The sequence below is a fragment of the Ochotona princeps genome, chromosome 12 (assembly GCF_030435755.1).
Source record: "Ochotona princeps isolate mOchPri1 chromosome 12, mOchPri1.hap1, whole genome shotgun sequence".
NCBI classification, from domain to species: Eukaryota; Metazoa; Chordata; class Mammalia; order Lagomorpha; family Ochotonidae; genus Ochotona; species Ochotona princeps.
In genome coordinates this window covers 22,911,605-22,930,686 of record NC_080843.1, presented here as the reverse complement: position 1 = coordinate 22,930,686, position 19,082 = coordinate 22,911,605, and the positions used below count along the sequence as shown (strand labels likewise).

The 19,082-nt window shown below is 41.3% G+C and overlaps 1 protein-coding gene and 1 long non-coding RNA gene across 2 annotated transcripts in view; both read right to left on the bottom strand.

Annotated features, from left to right (window-relative positions):
- The window catches only part of RBM26 (RNA binding motif protein 26), a 159,881-nt gene that overhangs the window by 97,244 nt on the left and 43,555 nt on the right, over positions 1-19,082 (bottom strand). The window lies entirely within an intron of this gene.
- LOC131481541 (uncharacterized) lies at positions 887-18,022 on the bottom strand. The gene is made up of 3 exons (XR_009246372.1): positions 17,810-18,022; positions 16,786-16,888; positions 887-963 (listed from the first exon to the last, which is right to left on the bottom strand). It is a non-coding gene; the product is annotated as an uncharacterized LOC131481541 (long non-coding RNA).

Genomic DNA, 19,082 nt, shown 5'->3' with positions numbered 1-19,082 from the left:
CATGTCCAATCCAGCTTCCTGCTAATGTGTACTGGTGGGTGGCAGCAGGTTGTGGTTGAAGTACTGGAGCTCTTACCACCCACATGGGAGACCCAGATGAAGTTCCTTGCTTCTGGCTTCAGCCTGACTTAGAACTGATAGTGAATGAATGGAAGATCTCAATTGCATGCATCTCCCAACCTACCTATCCATGCCTCCCGTCCTCTCCTTGGCTCTGCCTTGCAAATAAGGAAAAATAAGTTAATGTGTTTTTTTAAATATCCTTTTGTGACTCCCCAGTTCAGGCTGAAATCAAATTTATTTATAGTACTAGCTATCCAAAATTAAATGTGTTTTATGGCATTAAGCATTGTGCTAAGCCTTTTGTATTTATTTTGTAATCTTCACAGTTTAACTTTCCTGTTTCACAGCTAAGGAGATTCAGGCCTCGGGTTGCCCCAGAATGTGCAGTGTACGTAGTACTGAATTCAGGTCAGTAAACATGAAACGCTACTTCTTCAGTAAACCACAGTAAACCACAGTAAACCTTCAACCACAGGCTTCACTAGGTCTGTAGCTGACCCCTGCTGGACTCTCCAGCTTTATCCGTCACTCTTCAACTATCACACTGCACAGTGCTGCCATTCCCCAAGCAAGCAGCAATGTATTATGTAATGGACAAACTGGTATGTAGTGTAGAAACCATCTAACAAGGACAGAAATATATATTTATTTTATTTTTAATATTGTCTACCTAGTTAAGAGGAATATATGCCCATCTGGGCCTCTGATTAGGGTGATTAGGGTGGGTGTGGAGGCAGGTGGGTGAGATAAATGTTTTTAGTTGTTTTTTTTTTCTTCCCCCGTGTACACAGCAGGAGCCCATGGGAAGGGAGAGGCTTCATTGCTCCCAGGTTGAGAAAATCCCTCTAAGGTCTACTGGCTGACCAGGTCTACTTCGGTGTTGAAAATTTTTCAAAATATCTAAATATAATAAGGAAAACTAGACAGCATTTTACATATATTTTAATAGCTAGCATTACTTTTTTATTTTGAATTTCAAATGGAGCACAGAGCCTATAAAATCTGTAGTCTATTGGTGGATCATACTGTCGTCATCCTTCTATTCTTTACCCGAGGAGCTCCTGTTTGAATAGACATTATACCCGACCTAGTTCACCTAACTCATAATGACCACTCAGGACGATACTAGAAATCATTTTCTTCAGAACTCTTCCTTGACTTGGCTGAGAATTCACATTGTTTATCTTATTACATTACATTGCATTCTTTTTTTAAAGGTTTATTTATTTTTATTGGAAAGGCGATATACAGACAGGAGGAAAGACAGAGAGGAAGATCTTCGTTCCGATGATTCACTCCCCAAGTGGCTGCAATGGCTGGAGCTGAGCCAATCCAAAACCAGGAGCCAGGAGCTTTTTCCAGGTCTCCCAAGCAGGTGCAGTGTCCCAAGGCTTTGGGCCATCCTTGACTGCCTTCCCAGGACATAGGCAGGGAGCTGGATGGGAAGCAGGGCCGCTGGGATTAGAACCAGCATCCATATGGATTAGAATGTGCCAGGATTAGAACCAATGCATTCAAGACGAGGACTTTTACCGCTATTCTATTGCGCCGGGCCCTACATTGCATTCTTAATCCTTGTCTATCTGCCACATTGAAAGATTAGGTTCCTTAAGCAGCAGATGGCCCAAGTGCTTGGCCACTGTCACCTATGTGGGAGAGCTATAGGAAGCCCATGGCTCCTGGCTTCAATTCAGTCCAGCCATGACCATTGCAGCCTTCTGAGGAATGAACAAGTGGATGGAAGATCTTGCTCTCTGTAACTCTTTCAAATAAATAAAATCTTTAAGAAAGGAAGATAAGTAATTAGGTCCCTGAAGTCAGAAGCTTTATTCCATACACAGTTCTATTCCCACAATCTGGATAGGCAATATATTTGTTAAATAGACATAATTGTGTTGTATTTGTCTTGCTTGTTAACTGATACTTGCATTTCTTGACTTAAAACATTAGTCCGTAAGACAGAAAATTTCTTTAAAACTGGTGTTTCTTTGATATTTATCTTTTTCTCAAAGAGAAGAAACAAAGTAGGGCCCGGGGCAGTAGCCTAGCAGCTAAGGTGCTTGCCTTGCATGTACCAGGATCCCTTCTGGATGCCGGTTCTAATCCTGGCAGCCCCACTTCCCATCCAGCTCCCTGCTTATGACCTGGGAAAACAGTCAAGGATGGCCCAAAGCCTTGCATGTGGGAGACCTGGAAGAGGCTCCAGGATCACTCCTAGCACATTCTAAAAATTAGAGTCATTTGAAACCAACCACACTTAGGGTGCAGTAACTTAGGCTTCACCTTTATGTAGGTCTATCAGAGAATTTGTGGGAGTATGTTTTTTAAAAAAATTAGAACTTTTATAATATTTACTTATGTGAAAGACTTACAGATACATACATGTATGTGTGTATATATATGTATATATATATATACATAAATATATATATGTATGTGTATATGTGTGTGTGTGTATATATAGAGAGAGACTGAGAGAGAGGGAAAGAGACACACGTCTTCCACTGGTTCAGTCCCCAAAAGTCTGCAACAATTGGAGCTGGGCTGGTCCAAAGCCAGGAGCTGAGAGCTTTATCCAGGTCTCCCATGTGGGTGCAGGGCCCCAAGTATTTAGATCGTCTTTTGCTGTCTTCCCAGGCACATAGCTGTGTGGAGTTGGAGTAGCTTGGATTCAAACCAGAATCCATATGAAATCGCACAGCAGGTAGCGGCTTTACCTGCTATGCCATAGTTCTGTCCCCCACACTCAGCCTTTAGTTTTTTTTTTAAAGATTTATTTATTTTATTGCAAAGTCAGATATACAGAGAGGAGGAGAGACAGAGAGGAAGATCTTCCTTCCGATGATTCACTCCCCAAGTGAGCCGCAACGGGCCGGTGCGCCGATCTGAAGCCGGGAACCTGGAACCTCTTCTGGGTCTCCCACACGGGTGCAGGGTCCCAAATCCTTGGGCCGTCCTCAACTGCTTTCCCAGGCCACAAGCAGGGAGCTGGATGGGAAGTGGAGCTGCCGGGATTAGAACCAGCACCCATATGGGATCCTGGGGCGTTCAAGGTTGAGGACTTTAGCCACTAGGCCACGCCGCCGGGCCCTCACACCCAGCCTTTAGTGAGCATATTTTAAAACTGCAACTACTCTTGAGGCTGAACCAATGTGCATTCCTTCTGGATGTGTAGGGGAAGTATTAATGGCTTCTCTTAAGCCTTTTACATTGTTTGCCTGACCTATGAATAAAGTTGATGTAGACAAAATAACAGATGAAAAGCATATTTTATTATATGCAAATGCACAGAGTAGCACAGAATATGAAACTTCCTAAAGGACCAGATGACTGAATCTCATACAGAAGTGTAGAAGTATAGAAGGAAATAAGGGCTTTAGGCTCCTGGGGAGGAGAGGGGAGGGGAGGGGAGGGGAGGGGAGGGGGGAGGGGGGGAGGGGAGGGGAGGGGAGGGGGAGGGGAGGGGAGGGGGGAGGGGAGGGGAGGGGACGGGAGGGGAGAGGAGGGGAGGGGACGGGAGGGGAGGGGGAGGGGAGGGGAGGGGAGGGGAGAGGACAGGAGGGGACGGGAGGGAAGGGGGGAGGGGAGGGGAGGGGGGGAGGGGGGGAGGGGACGGGAGGGGAGGGGAGGGGACGGGAGGGGAGAGGAGGGGAGGAGAAAGATAAAGGCGTTGTTCTGCAGATGGCAGTACAGGCAGTCAGAGCTTCTGAGCAGCCCTTGGGGAGCGACGTCTGGGCGTGTTGTCCACCTCTAGCCTGCACTCCGTGTGCCATTTAAGCTTCCCTGATGAAGAGTCCTCTGGAAGAAGCTTCATGACACTTAAATTTGTCTTTGGAGGACCCTTCTATGGACAGACAAGGGGAGCTCAGAGAATGCCTCTGTCTCAATTTCCCGAAATCTGCTCTTACCCAAGCGCTTTCAGTTCAGAGTAATCAACATATCCAACTTGAACTTGTGGAGTGGCCTTGCCTGAACTTCGGCAGCTGCTCGCCTATCTGTGCTGCTTTTTGGAGAGGATGCACTGGTGTTTTAGCCACTGGATTTCTAGAAAAACAAAATATACAGATACATATGTACCTATGTACGTTTCACTGATGTGAGGAACCTGTTGCATACAATTACAAAATATATAATGAAAAAATACTTAACTCTAATACAAATTTTGTGTACCCATTGGCTTTCACAAAATACTAACTTGATTTTTTTCCCCAAATGTTTGTATCTGTAGCATGTTCTTAATCACTTTCTTATATCAGGACAGTCATCAAAATAAATGAAGGCGGGCCTGGCGCAGTGGCCCAGCAGTTAAAGTCCTCGCCTTGAACCCGCTGGGATCCCATATGGGTGCCGGTTCTAATCCCGGCAGCCCCGCTTCCCATCCAGCTCCTTTCTTGTGGCCTGGGAAAGCAGTCGAGGATGGCCCAAAGCCTTGGGACCCTGCACCCTTATGAGAGACCTGGAAGAGCTCCTGGCTCCTGGGTTTGGATTGGCACAACACCAGCCATTGCGGTCACTTGGGGAGTGAATCATCGGAAGGAAGATCTTCCTCTCTGTCTCTCCTCCTCTCTGTATATCTGGCTTTGCAATAAAAATAAATAAATATTAAAAAAGAAGTTAATCTTTAAAAAAATAAATGAAGGCCATCTTTGCAGAATTTGCAATTTCCATGATGCAAATGTACCTACTGCTTTATTTTCTCACTGCAGGTAAATCACAGGATGCCAAATTGAGAAAAAATTCAGAGTAGCACATTACATGATATTTTCATTATACAGACATAGTAATGTAAATAAAGTGAGGAGTACAAATAATAATAAAGTAAAATGACCAGAGAATTAGTAGTGTTGAGTAGTTACAGCTTTGTTTTCAGTGAAAGTAGTTGCTTTAAAACCTGTATGTCAATTTCTAATCAAGGATATATTTAAAATCTAGTAGGCAAAATGCTTGAAAAATTGACAGTCAGCTCTCACAGTCCAGTAATAACTGGCTCCCACACACCACTCACTAGAAACTACCTTCTAATGTTTGGGGTTTCCCAATATTTTAACATTCAGAATTGAGCTCATGAGCCAACCAAGAAAAATAATACTTTGCGTAGCAGTCTCCAGCAGTTTGAGAAAGGAATATCACCCTGGGGGGAAAAAAGGAAAGAAAAAAACAGGGAAACTTAAAGAGACATAAAAACCTAATTGTTGTTTTAAGGGTATTGTTAAGGGTATTTTAGTACAAGATAAAAAAAATCTAAAGAATATGGCAAACAAATCGAAGGATGAGTTGGTCACTACTGAGTTGCAAAAAGAGATCAGGAAGATAGAAATGAAGTGAGCAAGGTCAATGTAAAACTTAAAAATCAGATAATAAATCTGTAAGTCATATCTTGTTGTCCCAACATAAACTGTAAAAATATTTGTAGTCAGATTGTATAAATCACTGCTTTAATATGCTAGCATTTAATATTCTCCAAGTTCAAAATTGGCATATGGCCATCATGGCATATTTTATCAATTGAAGTGTTAATACATGAACAATTGTACTGCATTTTGAAAGTCACTGTATATTTAAAAACTTAAAATTCTTCTGTACATAATTGCAGAGCTTATAGAAATTTTCCTTTACAATACATTTAATGTGGGACTACATGTAGGAATGTACCAAATGGTTCAAAAACATAGTCCATAAAAATTCCAAAGCCAGGCACTAATCTTAACTTGTGAATATCCACGTAATTTAACATAAAATTATGGGAAAACATGGAGTTTAAAGTATTCTCTTTGATAAGAGCAAGTTGAACTAATGGCATAAAACATTTGCCATCTTAGTTTCAAATAAAAGCAAAACACACTTTGATATATTACTTTAGAACCAGCAGAGGGAGCTCATACTGTTGTTTTGTATTTTACCAAAGAAACTTTTAAAAATTATTGGGGCCAGCACGTTGGCTCAGTTGGCTAATCCTGTACCTACAAGTGGCACATCCCTTATGGGTGCCAGTTGTGTCCTGGCTGCTCCACTTTCCATCCAATTCCCTGCTTATGGCCTGGGAAGGCAGCAGAGTATGGGACTCTATCCACGTGGGAGACCTAGAAGATCCTTCATTCTGTCTCTCCTGCATTCTGTATAGAATTTGCCTTCCCAATAAAAATGAATACATCTTTAAAAAAAACTATGAAAAAAATAAAAATTATTGGAAAGTGTGCAATTATAATTCAATTAATAAAAATGTGTTAAACAGAATGCTACCTTTGTTTTAAACAATACATTTACTCCTATGTTAAAAGCATAGATTGTTACATAAGAGCAACAATTAAAATTACATACTTTCCACTTATCTTACTAACAGCTTTTATTTAATTTTTTTACTGAGATATCCAGTTCTGAAAAGGCAGGCTACAGCAAAATGGAAATTATTCAGTGTGAAACACAACATGACAAATGATAGCTTTTTTTTAAAGATTTATTTATTTATTTTTATTGCAAAGTCAGATATACAGAGAGGAGGAGAGACAGAGAGGAAGATCTTCCGTCCGATGATTCACTCCCCAAGTGACCGCAAGGACTGGTGCTGCGCCGATCCGAAGCCAGGACCCAGGAACTTCCTCCAGGTCTCCCACGTGGGTGCAGGTTCCCAAAGCTTTGGACCGTCCTCAACTGCTTTCCCAGGCCCCAAGCAGGGAGCTGGATGGGAAGTGGGGCTGCCGGGATTAGAACTGGTGCCCATACTGGCAAGCATGGGAACCAGGGTAGGGGGCAGAACTGGTAGGGGTTATGAGGAGTCGCCCCAACCAGGCTGCAGCTCCAACCGGTTTGTGTGAGGACCAAGTATGAAGTGGGCAGAATTGAACTGGACTACAACACCCATTGGTTCACGAGGAAGACAGGGCTGGAAACAGAACGAACCCAGCAATCCCAACGACCAGCATGAGCACAAGCTGATTGGTGTGACGGACGGTGTCAGACTCTGTACTAGCAAACTCGCACAACAATCAGGCCTGGGATCATCTCAGATGAAGTTTCTTTGGAGAGCCCTCCAACTGAACTGCTGATCTTAGAACCCCAACCATGAAGAGACTGTCAGCCAGTGGATTCTGAATAGGATTCATTGTGATTGGAACTGAGAGACTGGCAGCAATCCAGAACTGATGAACTATCAAAACTGTATGAGCAGGACCCTAAGAGTGCGCCTCCCGTTGGGGATCTGGGATGGGTGGGAGGTTGGGTGGGGCTTTTCCCTTTGTTTTTTTCCCTGACCCCAGATACAGGGTAAAATGATATTGATGTGGAACAAAAAAAAAAAAAAAAAATTGGTGCCCATGTGGGATCCCAGTGAGTTCAAGGCGAGGACTTTAACTGCTGGGCCACTTCCCCAGGCCCAAGAAATGATAGCTTTAAATTTAATTCTTGCATAGGAAATGAAGCACATAATTCACATATGTTCCCACCCCCTCAACTAGCCCCTTCCATACGGGTGAGTACCACAATCAGCTCCATTTGTCTTCTTTCAATTTTCTTCATATATATAGACATGCAAATGTAAAGTTATATTCTGATCCTTTTTTCTTAGCAAAGAAATATGCATCACTATTCTGCATCTCACTTATTAATACAGGTAAGTTACACAAAAGTCATGGAAAATACACATTATGGGTTTTTTTATTTTACTTTTAATACTATTTACATAGTTGTGAGGGATGTACACATACGTGGGTCTCCCATCAAGGTGTGGAGGGTCAAGACATGAAGGAAGGTGGATGGGACAAATGTTTCAATTTTTCCCCTCCTGCACCCTCAGGGAGGGAAGAGAAGGGTACATTCTTTGCTGTCAAATTGTATCAGCACCGAAGGAAAGGGATAGAATACGGATTATTGATGCCTTAGAGACCCCAGTGTGAGGAAGAGTGTCCAGAGGGTGTTACTTGAATGGTTCTGGTAGGTTTGAGATGTCATCAGTGTCCTTGCTTCAGAGGTGAGAAAATCCTTCCGAGGCCTCTTGGCTGACCAGTTCCACCTTAGTGCATCCCACACACCCAGAAACATGTTGTGAAGCTTGGCCAGGATAGTGGTCCACATTGTTTTGTCTTCCATCCTCTAATGAGGCCACCCAACATCTCTGCTGGCCTACATCAGCCATGTGCATCTGGGAATGCTGTCGATTACAGTTATTAGCAAATGGGGAGGCCCAGATACATGCACTCCAAGATTGGGCCACATATCTTACGATTTTCCCTGTGGCCGGATTTTGAGTCCAGCAATTTAGTTGTGGAGATCCCAAGAAGCTTCATCTGGGGTGATCTCAGACTTGACTCTTGTGTGTGCCAGCCAGTGCTAGGTCAGGTTCAGTCTGCCACATCAGCCAAAGCACATACTGGTGGATGCAGCTGCCTGGTCAATTCCACCCCAGCCCTATCTCACACAAACCGATAGGTGCTGTGGCCTAGCACAGTCCAGCTCACCAAGGCCCTGGTCCTCATGCACACTAGTGAATGCTGTAGCCTAATTGGGGAAACCCCCAATAATCCTCACTGGGTCTGTCCCCAGCCCTGGTTTTTATGAGTGCTGACGTGGGCTGTGGCCTAAGCTGGTCTATTCCACAACCCATTTGGCTCTCATGCTCTCCCATGGGAGTTGTAGCTTAGCTCTGCCTGACCCACGTCCAGACCTGGCTATACATGTGGTTATAGGTGCTAGTGCCTGGACCAGCCTGACCTGCCCCCAGCCCTGGCTCTCATCCTCTCAGGGAGAGCTACAGCATATGTGGAGCCTGCTCACAGTTCCACTACTAGGCCTGCTCTGAGCCTTGGATCTTAGGTTTATCAGGGCATATTGTGGTCCAGCCTGATATGATTTGGACCACCTGCACTTACCAGTAGGTGCTGTGGCCCTGTGTGGCTGGCCACATTCGTTCTGGCTCTCAAGCATGCCAGAGAGTGTGGCAGCCTAGACCACCCTGACCTACCCCTAGCTCTCATGTTAACTGCTGTGTGTTACAGTCCAACTTGGCCTGAGCTGCAACCTGTCCTGGCTCTCACTCATGTTAGTGTGTGCTGTGTAATGGTCCAGCCCAACCTGCCCCAAGTACCAGCTAACATATATCCTGACAGGTGCTGCAACCCTGCCTTGCATGGTCTGCCTTCAGCCCCCACTCTTATGCTCACCTGCAAGAGGTATAACCTAGCAGAGGAGTTTCCTAAGTTTCCCTGCCAGACCTGTTCCCAGCCCTGGTTATTGTGTGTGCCACTGGGTGCTATGGCTGAGCCTGATGCGGCTGTCCCCTAGCCCTGGCAACCACAGTGGGTACCAGTGGGTAACCTATCTTGACTGGCCCACATCCATTCCAGCTCTCCGATGGGTACCTACAGCCTAGCCCAGTCTGTACCACCCCCATACCTGGTTCTTCTATAAGCTGGTGGGTGCTGTTACCTAGCGAGGCCTGTCGCACACATTTTTTGGCTTTCATGAGTCCAATATGGCCTGCCCCACCCAGTCCATGGGCTTGCAACAGGTGCTGCAGACCTGCGCAGCCTGGTCTTCCCACAGCCCTAGCCCCTGCACTCTCAAGTGGGACCTGCAGCCTAGAGGGGAGTCTCCAACATTTCCCTAAAATCTCTGTTCCTAGCCCCCAGTTTTGAGCATCCTGGCATGCACAACCCAGGCTGGTTTGTCCTGCCCACTGTCTCTGCTCTTGCTGGAAACAAGCTGGGCCCAGCCCACACCCTGTCCTGGCTCTCCTGTGTGCCAGTGAGTACTGTAGCCTGGCCCACCCAGGCTAACCTCCAGACCTGGTCCGCACAATTGCTGAAGCCTTGCCTGGCCTGGCCTGTGTCCAGCCCCAGATCTCATGAGTGCTGGAGGGTGCCACAGCCCTGCTTGTCATGGTCTGCCTTCAGTCCTAGCCTTTGCATGGGTCTGCAGGTGCTATAGCCTGCCCAAACCTGCCTGCTTCCATCCCTGGATCCTGCAAGTGTCAGATGAGTTCTGTCATCCAGCCTGACTCAGCCTGTCGTCACTTCCAGCTCTCTGCACAAATAAGTAAGTGCTGTAATCCCACAGGGGTGAGGCCACAAGTCCCCTACAGAACCTGCCTGACACTCATGGGTGGATACTACAACCCTGCTCAGCCAGACATGTTCCCCAGTCTCAGCTTTTGCATGTGCCAGCAGATGGCAGGCAGGCAATGCTAGTTTGCCCAGCCCAGGTCTCCCAAGTAGCCTTGGACATGCCCTTGGGGCTCCCACCCTTGTTAAACCACCCGGTCTTAGTGCCCTCACTTCCTTGTGCGTGCAGTGGCCTAGTTTGTGGAAGACCTTAGAAGTCACTCCTCCCCTGTTAAACATGGCCTCAGCTGCTCCAACTTCAATCAGTAGGTTCCCTTCCCTAGGTGATCTGCAATTTCCCCCACCCCAGGGGCTGGGGTGGCACGTCCAGCCTGGTGTTCCCTGCCTTCCCCCTATATCTTGAGTTCTTTTGCAATCTTTTACAACTACAAAAAAGTTCTTCAAACTGATCACTTATAATCTATCTTATTGTACATGTGAAGACTACTGCTGAAGGGTAATGAGATTTTTAGGTAAAAGAACACAGGGGCTTATAATAATAATCAGTGTTGCCAAATTACCTTACATGAAGTTTACAAACTTATACTCCTGGTGCAATATTTTGTTTCTTTCAAAATATTCACAACTGACTGTTTTAAGCTTTTGGAGCTTGCTGATCTGATTGATGAAAACTGTACCTCACAGTTATGATGTACATTTCTCTTATTATAGTGAGTTGAACATTTTCCCACCTGATCAGATCCATTTGTAATTTCTTCTTATATGACTTTTCTATTGGGTTGTTAATCCTTACTAAATTATAAGAAAATTTTATTTATTAGAAAGATCGGCTCCTTAAGGTGGACTTGGTCAGCCATAATAACATCATTTCCGCCTACCAGACTTGGACAGATTCTGTCATCTCTGGAACAAGGAAACCAACAACTTCTCAGAACTATCAAAACCACTCAAGTAACACACTCAGGATACTTTTCCCTACTTTGGGGTCTCTATGGTGTCATCAAATGACTATCTCCTACTCCCTAGAGCTGATGCAGTTTAACAGTAAAGAGTGCCACCCTGCTCTTCCCTCTCTGAAGATGCAGGGGGGAAAAAATGAAACATTCATCACACCTGCCTTCCTCCATGTCTAGACCCTCCGCACCTTGATGGGAGACCCACATGTGTGTGCATGCCTCTCGACTATGTAAACACTATTAAAAATAAACACACACACAAAGAAAGTAAAATCAGTTCTTTATGATATGTGTTGCCAGTTTATGAGTCTTTTCTCTTATGGTACTTATTTGTATGTGGAAACAATTTAATGTCATTTAGATTTGGGGTCATAAAGAGGCCATCTCCACTTCCAAGTTATAAAGACTTGTCCATGTTTTCTTCTAGTATCCTTATTTTTTCCCAATGAAATGTTTAGATCTGGATATTACTCTTATGTACAATGTGAATTATAGATTCAATTATTTTTCCAAATGGTTTCAAAAATGATCCACTATCACCTATGCCAAATGCTGTATCTTCTGCTTGTAATTCTATTTCTGTAATTTACTCAAATTTAATTATCAGCATATGTGTTCTTGCCCTACAATTCTAACCCCTCTTCATTACCCTTCTTCGACAGAGTTTCCTAGTTGCTTTTGATTGCTTATTTTTTTCATATTAGTTTTGGGATGGAATTGTGTACTAAAAAAAATTTAACTTGATTTTTTTGTTTTGAATTAAAATTTTGAATAAGCATTGCCCAAAATATACACAATATTTATTCTTGCTTTTTCTAAATCTCCCTTTTATTTTCCAGAGGCAGATTTTCAATTTTCTACATGCACACATTACATATTCCTTTTATCTTTTTTTGTTGCTATGAAAAATTTGATTTATAAAACTACATGGTATGCTGTTTATAGAAAAAGACACTTATTTCACTGAATATTTCTTTTTTTATTTTGAATTTTTGAATTATGTGGTATAATGCTGTAAAGACCGGGATTCCCCCAAACGCCCATCCCCCAGTGAATATTTCTTCTCAAGAATTCGATTGAACTTTTTAAAAGCCAATTTAGCATCAATGAAAAGTCCTTATATGATCCAGGATCAAATGGTTCTTCATTGCCTATGTATTATTAACATTATTTGTAGTCGTAGAATCTAATATCGAACCTTTTTTGCATTATTGGGATAAATCCCAAATGGTCGTGGTTAAGTTTACATTTTGATGGTGGATTCTAATTGTTATGCTTGAGAGTTTAACCCATTCATGAATAGACCTGTCTGTAGTTCCCCGTGCACTCTTTTCAGTTATTGACATCAATACTAACTCTTTAGAATCAGCTTAGGGATTTTCCTTCCTTCCAGTTCTGGAATATTTCAGATAGCAGTGGAATAATAGTCTTAAAAGGTTTAGTTTAATTCCCCTCGAGGTCTCTGAAAGCTTTTTAAAGTCAGTTAGGTCTTTAATGACTTCCTCTACTTCTACAGTAATTAATCCCATTAAATTTTTTGTGTTCAAAGGTCAGCTTTCTTAAATTTCCTGGGAAACTGTATTTTATGTTCAGGTTTTCTAATTTGATGATAGTGTGGGAAAGAGCAACACTTTTGTAACTAGAGTCATGATTCTTTTCCATTTTTTCCCATTTCTTGTTTATTTTCCCCTTTTATTTTTCTTTTGTATGTTTTGTATTTATTTTTTTCTTAAACATATTTGCTAGATTATTTGACTTTTCAAATTACTAGCTCTATAACTGTATTTCCAAGCTCACCAATATTTTTATTCTTGTTAAAACCTTTCTTCTGTTTTTCTTTATTTTAAAATGATCTATCTTTTGAGTAAAATGCTTGAATCACTTTTTTTTAATTCATGTCTATGCTAGGGATTTTTCTTTTCAGAATTAGTTGAGAAAACTATTTTTTTAATTATATTTTTGACAATCTTTACATAGTTAATTAGGGTAAAAAGGTTCAAGGGCTATAGGGAAGTGGGTAAGACTATTATTTCCATATTGTTTCCTTCATGTATCTGAGGTAAAGGGGGAAAAACTATTTTAAGATTGTGGTTTTAATTCTGCAAATTTATATTTTTCAATAAACTATTAATTTTTCAGCACCATTCTTACTCTTTCCATAAACTTATGTGTGTTAGCCCTTAACTGTCTCATAGAACACAGAAATTTTATGAACTTTTATCTCAACCTTTTTTTTGCAACGTCTTAGAGTGGATTATTTTGGTGATGAAATCTGCAAGTTCAGTGAACCTTCTGGTAACCCAAAACTACCATTAAGCCCACAAAATGATTTTTGTTGTTGTTAAGGTTTTAGGTAATGTTTTACTTCTAGAATTGTCATGTCTTTGCTTCACAGTTTCTATTTCATAGCTCACATTTCTTATTTGTTCAATCATTGTGCACAAATTTTATGTCCTTGAGCAAAGAATAACACTTTTAAAATCTGCTTAGGGCTTGTGTTAGAGTGGTGGGAAAAGCCAGTGCCTATGATGCTGGCATCTTATATGGGACCCGTTCCTGTCCTGATTGCTCCACCTCTGATCCAGCTCATTGACAATGGCTTTCACAGTATTGGAAATCAGCGGCCTGGCATGATGGCTCAATGGCTAAATCCTTATCATGGAAGCAGGGATCACATATGGTGCTGTTTTGTGTTCTGGCTGCTCCACTTCCAATCCAGTGCCCTGATTATTGCTGTGGAAATCAGTGAAGGACAGCCCAAATCCCTGGGTGCCTACATCCACATGGGAGACCCAGAAAAGCTCCTGGCTCCTGAGTTGGACCTGGCCTTGTTCTGCCCATAATGCCCATTTTTACTATCTCCTTAAGTTTGCATTTTCCAAAATGTCATATAGTTGAAGTCATACAATATATAACATTATTCACATTGCATTCTTCACTTAGTAATATACATATAATGTTCTTCCATGTCTCACAAAGGCTTAATAGTTCATTTTTCTCTTGTGCTGTTCCTTTTATGTTGCCATCCCCTTCAAATGTTAACTTCTTTCCAGCTTCTGACACATTTTGGTTACTCTGTTTACTTAGGTAATTTTTTCCTAAGCAAGGAATATATTTATTTTATATATTTATTTTATTTGCATTTCAAATAAAATAAATTTATTTTATTTGTATATATATATTTATTTTTTATTTATATATTAATTTTATTTGTATTTCAAAGGCAAAGTTATGGAGAGAAGGAGATACAGAGAAAGATAGTTTTCATCTGCTGGCTCATTCCCCGGGTGACTAATTGACTAAAGCTGAACCAATCTGAAGCCAGAACTTCCTCCGGTTCTCCCAAGGCTTTAGACCATCCTTCACTGCTTTCCACAGGCATAAGCAGGGAGCTGGGCACAAAACTGTGCCAATATGGGATGCCTGCAGCACAGGTGAAAGCTTATTCTACTATGTCGTAGCTCTGGCACACTAAGCAAGATTTTTATCCCTGAATTACATAGCTTGTTTTTTCTGATGTCAGGGAAGAGAAGCAAGCCTAGAGAATAAAGATTGGACACAAGATGCCCCAAATAGCACACTGAAATGACTGTGGCCTGATACAAGACAATGACAGTAAGAATAAAGAGAAGGCAACATGTTAAGAATATTGTCAAGCTTAATTTAAAAAGGTTTTGTAGTGGGCCAGCACTGTGGCAACTGAATTCACTCCTTTCAATGCTGGCATCCCATATGGGCACTGGTTCGTGTCCTAGCTATTCCATTTTCAACCCAGTTTCCTCATAATGACTTGGGAAAAGCAACAGAAGACGGTCCAAGTGCTTGGATCCCTGTTTCCTATATGGAATACCTGGGAGAAGTTTCTGGCTCCTGGCTTTTGCCTGGTCTAGTTCAGGCTGTTGAGGGCATTGAGATCTCTATTTCTGTCTTCCTGTAACTATAACATTCAAACAAATAAATATAAAAGAAAGAAAGAAAGGAAGAAAGAAAGAAAGAAAGAAAGAAAGAAAGAAAGAAAGAAAGAAAGAAAAAGAAAGTCTTATGATTCTTAACTGCCATATTTGAGCCACTTCAAGCATTATTTCTTATTTAGATAAACAAAATGAGAAAGGAAGTTAGGGTAGTAGTGGTTAATATTGATTTCCTCTTATCTAAATCTCATAAATGAAACAAAAATGAAGTGATCTACCCATAGTTTTAGCAAAAATATTTTCGCTTGCTTCTTATATTAAATCCATGCAAAATAAATCAAGCATGTCCGTGTAGTGCAAGGGTTGTTCAATTGAAGGGACATGCTTAAAATCAGCTAGAAATTTTGTCAGTTTCTAGCAATAGACCTAACCAAAATGACATAAAAACTAAGAATTTGTTCTTTTGCATTAAAAGTTCAGAAATGGATGGTACAAACTGCTATGGAGTACAACAAAGATCACAGGAATCAAGTCCTTCTGCCATCTCTTTTTGGAAGCAAGGCCTCCATCTACAAGACAGCCCCTGGAATTTTAACTAATGCATTCTAGGCTGGTATAAGCATGTGGGCAGAGAGCAAATGGTCTCACCCAAAATTCATATTAATAGCAGCTTTCCAATGCCACCTGAATATGGGTGGCATTCTGGGGCTGCTGGGTTAATTGCTGCATGGGACTGCCACATCCTGTATTGCAGTGCTTGGTTCGAGTCCTGGCTATTCTTCTTCCACTCCAGCATCCTGCTAATGCATCTTGGGAGGCAGCAGATGATAGTTCAAGTGGCTGATTCTCTGCCACTCACTTGGGAGACACCAATGGAATTCTGGCTCTTGGCTTCAACCTGGCAACCCTAGGTTGTTACGGACATTTTGAAGCATACCACAGATAGGTTGGTGTGTGTGTGCCTCTGCCTTTCAAATAAATAAAAATAGATGTCAAAAAATAAAAGATATGTCAATCTAAATATGTTTGGTACAATTACAATTTAAAATAGCTTCTGCCTGTATCTCGATGACTAGTACTTCTTTCATGGTCCTTTGTGTAACAGAACAAGCTTTGAAGTTGAGTTTATAAATTTACATAACTATCACCTTGAATAAAATTGAAACAATGTTATTATGGATAAAAAGGAAATGAATCTCTGCCATATGCACCAAATGACTTCGTTTCCTCAATCAACTTAAGCAAAAATAAAGAAGGAAGGAAGGAAGGTGAGAGGGAAGGATGGAAGTAAGGAAAGAAGAGAAGGGAAAGAAGGGAGAAAAGGAAAGAATGAAAAAGAAAATACATTAACCCATGTTAGCAACCTCAGGCCTCTTTAACCCAAAATGGAAAAATATGACCGATAGAGTGTATCCCTTGCAAGATTTTTTATTGTCTTTAATAATGCAGTTTCATCAAGGAGAAAGTTATACAGCAAGCCAATGCTGGTAATATTTTAAGTTTCATAAAATGTACTTACAGTTCTAGAACAACCACCAAAATATCAAGAAGTGAATTTGCATAAGAATGCTATTTATAGGAATATTTATTTATGGTAACTTCCTTAATACCAAAATTATGGAGATCCAAAATGATCATAAATTCTTTCAACACCCTATAATACAAGCTCTGGGAGAAAGATTATGAGAACAGGAAACAAAAACAATGATGTGGTTTTTTCCCAAGGTCATGAGTTGAATCAGCAGCCTACCAAAGCTGCTGACTCCCAAAATACATGACTCATTATTCTGCACATTTCCATACCTTATTTTAGCTTCTCATAATGATTGGTCTTTTTTGGAAACTTTGGGTAGGTGATTGGTAGGACATGAAATGGCCATATGCTTGAAACTCAGCATCATCTGCCCTAGAGAAAGAACAAATCTAAGAGGAAAGTACAAATACAAAAGAAGTAAACAAGGTAGGAACCCTCCTCCACCCCCAAAAAAATCTACAGAGAAAATAACTGGTAGTAGAATGTAATCTGAGGTGTCAGAACTTTCAATATGCAGTATGACAGTGAGCACACCTAAAACTAAATACTCCTCTTTTCCTTTAAACATAATTTTGTACTTACGCAAAGAATTCCAGAATAACATTTACCAAGAATCCCTAAATGCTGCAATTATACTTACATCTTTCTTCCTTTCTTCCTCTCCCATTCTCTTCCTCTTTCTACCCTCTCCCCCCGCTCCACGTCCTACCACATACACTTTCTGAGCCATTTAAGAGTAGTTTGTAGTTACACCTTTCTTCTGCTAAACTCCCCAGTGTGTATTCCATAAGATGTCATTTGTTACATAGGTATAGAAAAATTAGCAATATTAAGACATTAACACTGATTCAAAACTATTTATTTAGTATAGAGCCTTAAGCCATATTTGTTTTTTAATTTTTTTAAAGATTTTATTTATTTTATTACAAAGTCAGATATACAGAGATGAGGAGAGACAGACAGGAAGATCTTCTGTCCGATGATTCACTCCCCAAGTGAGCCGCAACGGGCCGGTGCTGTGCCGATCCGATGCCGGGAACCAGGAACCTCTTCCAGGTCTCCCACACGGGTGCAGGGTCCCAAAGCTTTGGGCCGTCCTCGACTGCTTTCCCAGGCCACAGGCAGGGAGCTGGATGGGAAGTGGAGCTGCTGGGATTAGAACCGGCGCCCATATGGGATCCCAGGGCGTTCAAGGTGAGGACTTTAACTGCTAGGCCACGCCGCCGGGCCCCTTAAGCCATATTTCATCAATTGTTGCAATAATGGAAAATCAAATGTAGGATCATGCATCACATTCAGTTGTCAGCTTCTGTTACTTCCTTTTATTACTGAAGTCCTCAAGCTTCCTTAGTACTTCACAAGGCTGGCTTTTATTAAGTATCCGACTTGATAGCACATCCCTCCAAGTGGGTTTTGTCAGGTGTTTTCTCTCAATTGATTCAAGTGAAGTACTTGTGGCAGAAACATCCCAGTAACAATTCAGTGTTCTCGGTGTGTCACATTGGGAGGCACATGCTGTCGCAGTGTTCTATTGTTGGTGACGTTAACCTTTATCACTGACCACAGTGATGTCCATCTTGAGGCTCCTCTGTAACCTAATCACTTCATTTTTATAATCAACCTTTTACTCAATATTTTATTATCCACTGAACACTCTTGTCTGAATCAATTAGAATTAGTATTTGCTTAAATTTCCTTCTTAAGTGTTGTTCCATTTATTATAAAAATTTTATTACAGGATAATTCCTACAATCTAAAAAATATTAAAATAAGTTTCATGCAGAGGCAGTATGAGTTTTAGTATGCCTAACAAGGAGCTAATGATCACAAATGAAGGATCTTATTTGGGGATGAAAATGTCCTATAGTTGACCTACAGTGCCGGTTTATCACTTGACAAACTTAACAGAGATCATTGGCCAAGAAATCAGTAAATTTTATAAGATGTGCCTTGTACAGGATTAAGAATAGAACAAAAACTAAACTGAAATGATGAGTGACATCACAAAAGCAAACACTAGTGAATGTCACAACATAAATAACAAATAATTTTCCTCTAAATAAGACTTTTTAAATTTTTTTCCCATTTTGGATGTCTTCAAAAATCAGAGGAAATATGATCAGAATATATGAAATATATATAACTAGAAATAAAATTAATTATAGTAAAATATTAGACTTACGATATAATATAGCACTTTTTAAAAATGTGTTAAATAACAATAGATTCAGGCCCAGCACGGTAGCCTAGAGGCTAAAGTCCTCACCTTGCAAGCACAAGAATCCCATATGGGTGCCCGTTCTAGTGTATGTGTTGCTGAAGCAAGCACAGAGTGTGGGTTCTAATCCTGGCTGCCCTGCTTCCCATTCAGCTCCCTGCTTGGCAAGCAGTTAAGGACAGCCCAAAGCCTTGGGACCCTGCACCCATGTGCTTGTCAGTGTGAAAGTTTTCTTTTTTTTTTGAAAGTTGTTATTTAGTGTGAATAAAACCTTTCTTCTTAGGGTGTACATCATGTAAGACTTCCAGCTTTAATTTTTAATTTCTATTTTTTGGTTACAAGGGTTGA